This window comes from Aptenodytes forsteri, unplaced genomic scaffold (assembly GCF_000699145.1).
Source record: "Aptenodytes forsteri isolate BGI_AS27 unplaced genomic scaffold, ASM69914v1 Scaffold59, whole genome shotgun sequence".
Taxonomy (NCBI): Eukaryota; Metazoa; Chordata; class Aves; order Sphenisciformes; family Spheniscidae; genus Aptenodytes; species Aptenodytes forsteri.
In genome coordinates, this window is record NW_008794085.1 from 2,445,882 (window position 1) to 2,451,965 (window position 6,084).

Genomic DNA, 6,084 nt, shown 5'->3' on the forward strand with positions numbered 1-6,084 from the left:
GAGTAGAGATTTCAAAAAAGGTTTCGGCTTTTTTTTTTTTTTTTTTATTAAAAATATTTTTTTTTCCTTATCTGCAGCAAAGCCCATTTCAGTTTGAAGTTCAAATCATAATGCAAGATCAGTTTGTAGTATCACTGCATCCCCTATTTATGTAGAACACTCTGCTGCTTTCTGTGCTGTCAGTGAAATAGTTACACAGGGCTCCATATGCTACAAAGGTATGATAGGAATTTCAGGGCAATGACTTAAAATAGGAGGCATTTGAAGTAAAATGTGAGGGTATTAGGTAAATTTTAATAGTGAACTTAGAAAGGAGACCTAGAGAAATGATTTGATACCGTTGATGGAGATTTCAGATTATAAGTATTCAGGGGGGAAGATGTTCTTTCTGGGTTTTTTTTTGGGGGGGAAAGCTGTGGCACTAATATCGGTTATCACTTGGACTGGAGGGAGTATAGGAGAGGGTAATACCAAGCTCACTGGGGTCAATATCTTGTCTCTGAAAGTGGCTGGCAGCAGATGCTAAGGAAAAGATCGTAAGTATAGGTTGGTTGCACAGCAATGCTTTTATCCATGTATCCTCCCAGTATACTGCAGTCTGGAGCTGAAGGATTTCTGAGAAGAGGTTGTATCTCTGTTTTTAAATTTAATAGCTGCTGATGGATGTTTTTCAATGAATTGGAGCCAGTTTATATATTTAGCACTCACAGCACCTCATGGTGATGCGAGTGCACAATTTAACTGTTTCATATGGAAAAAATGCTCTTATTTTTCAGCTTTTGCACTGAATGTTTCATTCTGCATAACTGTTGTGTTAAAAGAAGCAATGAATAATTATTTTCTGTACATTTGTCCTATTTCTCTAGCTGTTTCCTCTTCTAGCTGAAAAGTCGTAGCTTATTAGTTTCTTGTATGAAAGCGTTGATTGACTTTCTTGCACCATTTTCAGGTCTGTTCTGTCTTTTATATAGGGAAGGTTGTACCTGTGTGTGGTATTTAAGCTGGGGAAGCTTAGTGTTCATACAGAGACATTATGATCATCTCTCTCCTGTCCTCTGCTTCAATGTTCTGTTAACTGCCCGTGAGCTGTTATTTCCAGAGGACTAATCATAGTGACCCTGGGATCTCTTCCTGCATGATAATACCTAACTAGAGGCTGTTGGTTTAAGTACGTAGCAGAGTTGTCTTTTTCATTGTGTTAGTTTGCGTTTATGAACATGGAATTTCAGCTGCTGATTTTTATCATCCATTTGCTTAGTATGAGGACAATCTTCTGCAGTTGTCATTCAATCTGGGTGTTTATTTTTCTGAATAACTCTGTACAGTACATGAGCTTTCTCACTTACCTGCTCGTCACCTTTTTAAATTTACTGAACGCTAGAGATGCCTGCACAGACCCCTTTGGAACTCTAATTTTTGTCTCTTTGGGACTTTCATATGATATACTTTCATACCCTCTCCTCGCCCTTCTTTAACACTTTGCCCTTCCCCATCTATAATCGGTCATTAATAAATCCGCTGACATCTTAGTTTAAGAGCTTTTGGTAGGAAACACTGTGAAAAGCTTTTTGGAAATCCAATTATGCTGTCTTGCCCAGGTATGTTGGCTCATTCCTTCTTCCAGAGCACTGTGGCCGACTTGTTAGTGTTCCTTCCTTCCACAGAAGGTATGCTGACATTTCACCAGTCCTATTTGTTTGCAATTACCAAGTCTGTTCTCTGACACTTCTGGTTTGCTCAATAGAAACCTAAAATTTACAGGAGAACCATTCCTTCAGTCACCTGGCAATCTTTAAAGAAATTAGTTACAGTTACCATCTTCCATTCCATGCCTGATTTAACTTACAGGTTATATGCTGCTGAAACTTTTGAGTTTCATAATTTCTGAGATCTGGAATACTAGTTCTGGCTCTGCCCAGTAAATATTACCAACTTTACGAACTAGTAAGGTTGTGGTTTGTTTTGTTGTTTGTTTTTTTGGGGGTTTTTTTCTTTCTTTTAAAAAGTCGTCTGTTTGCAGAGACAGCCAAGCTCTGAAGTTTGGCTAAAGTTGATCTCAGGAAAAGGAGGGGGAACTGCAGAAGACAGTTCCTGAAGTTTTCCTCTTGGGTATCTGTGACATGGGGAGATTTGGTAGCAGAATGTTCTGCTCCAGCTACATGTAGTAAGTGGTACGTGAATGCAAACAGAGGAATACAATTTTGAAGATTAACAAAAACAGTGCTGTTGTTTAGTGATAGGAAAATGCTAATGTGAAGATCCATAGTGTTAGTGCAAAATGGGGTAGGAATTTGGGAGCCAGATGAAACATTTCCATTTGTTTCAAATTTTTTTTTTTTTCAGTGATTGCATTAACAGAATTTCAGTCATCTGTGTATGTAAAAGGTAGAGTTGAATCTTGAGGTAGTAGATCAGATTATATTCCTTGTAACCTGAGTGTTTGAGGCAAAGACCATGACAGAACAGTCATTGAACACTGAATTTTATCAGATGTGAGGGTATATTCTTGTGTGGTTATACGTGTTGAGAAGATCAAATAAAGATTTTTTTTTTGTTTGTTTTTTTAAGTAAAATGGAACAGAGAAATGTAGTTGGGATTTTCTAAGTACGATACGCTCAGAATGAAGTGGGGACTTAATACCTGCAGGCTGGGTGGTTTGACTTATCTTTTCACACTACTTTTGACAATACTGAGAAGTTTAGCTGGAAATTTGACATTACCTAAATTTGACGTTAGTTCCCATAGAATGTGGATAAGTGGAGGGAATCCCCCACCCCCATTTTGCAGTTAATAGAATAACGATTAAATTGCCGCAATCTTGTAAATGTGGGAGGAAAGATCTGGGATCTGCTTTGATTGCAAGACCCATCATTAAAATTACAATATTAAATAAAGGTCACTAAAACTGTAATAGATTTTTAGAGGAAGGAGTTCTTTCAACTATACAGTTATCACTGGATACGATACGCATATTTTAGTACTAATTGTAAACTGTGTTATTAAAACAGCTGTAGAGAGAGAATAAGTGTCAAAACTCCAGGGAGGAAATGCATGGACTTTCATGGTGATGACATGAATTAAAACAAGTATATGTCTTATGACATTATCAGGGATATATTTGTAAACCTACAATGTCATGACTGGAGTGTACCCTAAATTTACATAGACTGATATGTCTTTGTGTCTATCCAGATAAAAGCCATCTGTGTGGCATCTGTGGATTACTAGACAAATGTAAAAGCTTTAAGCAAATTCACAGCTCCTTTTGGGATATAATTTTAGTAGAAGGACTCATACTGCCCTTTAAGTAAATGCTAACTATGCCCCCCCCCCACCTCTCTCCCCCAGTTCTACAAGTTGAAACATGTACATGTCACAACTTGTAGTAGTATTTGAAATATACAGAGAAGGAATGTTTGTTTGACAATTTCTAGTTGATACTGACTTTTTGAACTTTTTTTCCAAGACATTGTGATACTGGGGGCAGGTAGAAACCACCTCTCCAAAAATTGCCTTTCCCTATCCTCTCTACCTTGGAGGGGGGGGAAGTTTTCTGGGTTACCGGATACTGCATTTCCCATTTGTGTCACACCCTGTGTAGGTTAGAGATGACCAGATGGTGTAATATGATCACAGCACAGTGCTGTGACAAGCGATTCTCTTCTGATTGTCTGAATGAGTTTTGCAAACCCAGTTACAACTACTCCTTTTCAAGTTTAAGCATGATATTAAGAAATTCTAAGTATGCTGTGTTGTGTAAAGCTTATAATCCTCCTTCTTACTGCTCGTGATCTTTGAGTTGTGATATGGTCTGAACTCAGGCTTACTTAATCAGATATCTATCCTGAATCTTGGCACATTCATTGTCAATCCCTCCCCTGTCCCCCAAAATAGTAATTTTAAGAACGGCTCCTTTTAGCTCTCTGGGTTTGTGAAATGTACTATTTTTTAAGTTTATTCTAAACTTGTTTTTGAAAAGAAAGATGTATCTGTTAATGAATCATGTAGGAGTTTGTGGAACTGTTCCTATAGATTTTTGTCAAAATTCCCCATGTGCCTTTCTAAGAATCAAGTTCTAGTATGTTGTTACCATGATGGCTTTTTTAAGTTCTTGGGGGTTTTTTGTACTTCACTTGTTCCAACAAGCACTTGGATGCCTTGGTTTGATTACTGGTTCCTTGGTATTAATCAAGCTCTCTGTGATTTTAGTGTAAGCATTTTTTTGTGGGTGTTTGCGGTTTTTTGTTTGGTTTTTAGCTGCAGTGAGATCACTCTGCCATTGTATTCACCTATGTGAAATTGGGCCCCAGAGGCTTGTTTTCTGACGATCCACCTAGGTCTTGTCCACCCCAGGAATTTCTTGCTTGGGACAGGAAGTGACACTACCAATTGGGAGAATTTCATCTGGCAAGCACTGGCTCGTTACAGGCTTTTGGGCAAGTCATCGAACCTGTTGGTGAAGTAACTGCAACAAATCCCCGTGTACAGAGAATGGGCACAGAAGGAAAATCATTAAGTAGTTACAGCAGTTTTGGCTGTTCAGTGGTTCTTTTCTCTCCCACCCTTAGTCAGATTTTTGACATTAGTATGAGATGCTGGGAAACAGCAAAATTTGATTCCCCCCCCCCCTTCCTACAGCAATGTCTTCCCAACCAGGATTGGGGCAGAAAACCCCCACAAAACCTTCTTACTACTTTTGTTTGGTTAAAGCGTTTCTGTGTTAGCTAGGGTAGCCTAGGGAGATCCCTAAGGTACTTTTCAATCTTATGTATTATTTTATTATTCTTCCATAATTACGCAAAATACTGCTTCAGTTACATATTTTCCTCCTCTTCGTGAATACGTTCCCTGGTATGTTACAGTGGTTAAAGAGAGCATTGTAGTGTACTAAAGGTGAAGAGTCCCTTCTGAATACAGTATCTCTAAATTAATTTTGCATCCACACTGTCTTCATCAGGAATGCTCATCTTTAGCTCTTGCATACTTCAGTGAGGCTATTTTGAGCCGTGTTGCTCCAGAGGAACTGCCTAGATGGGGAAGGAAATGTATCTGATGCATCTTAATCACTAGATAGCTTTAGAAGTCATGACTAAGGTCCTGAACTGGCAGTAGAAGCCACGTGGAACTGATGAGATGATCTTAGCATGGGACTGAAGGATTGTAGCATTCCCTTTTGCAGCTGACATGGGATTGTCTTGTTCTGTACATCTGAGTTTAATTCTAAACACAGTATGTAAAGATGATCCAAGTACAAAATGCTGACCAATCTCTGAAATGGTTACTGCTTCAAAGCTACTGCACTTGTTTGATGACACATAACAATTTAAGATACTTTGAGATAGTGGTTTAACAGTTGAAGGAAGTTTGAGTTTGGCGCTTTCCAAATCTTGAAATTGCTGAGGGTGGCTTTTAATCTGATGTATTAATCAGTGTGCAGTGGCCACTGCAGGTGGCCTTTTCAAGACAAAAGGCTCTAGAGCCTTCAAAGTTGATCTATGTGAGAAGAATATAGTTACATTGTCTGGACTTTATTGTACTGCACATGGGTTCTTGCTTTCTCTGTCTTCACTAGACATCCTTGTGAGCCTGAGTTTGTGTGTTAATTTTCTTTGTGTCCTCTTGGTGGTGTACCTAGAAACAGTGTGTCACTAGAGAGTAGTGTTGATAAAGCACCTGCACTGAATTAATCTGCATGCGGCTTGCAGGGCTAAAATTCAGAGAATCGTTGCATTCCCACACCTGGACTAGTCCTGTTTCTGCTTCCAGTCAAATATTGTTTGGGGTGATAGAATAGTATTGTCAGTGTAAAGCTACCTGTGGGTTGTTAATACTGTACTTTGAGGGAATTTGGGTGATAAGATCTCATAATGGGTATGCAGCCTCTTAAAGAATAAAAGCCAGTTTGTTTGAAAGTAATGGCATATCTGAAATGTGAGTAGTATTTTTGTGGCCTTTCCAACAGTCCTTAATGGAATTTGTGTGTCTTGTATTGCAAAAGGTCGTTAAGAAACTCCTTATTAGAATGCAGGATTGCGATGGCAGTAATGAGAATATACTTGTAGCTTAATTTGCATTCTTTTCCC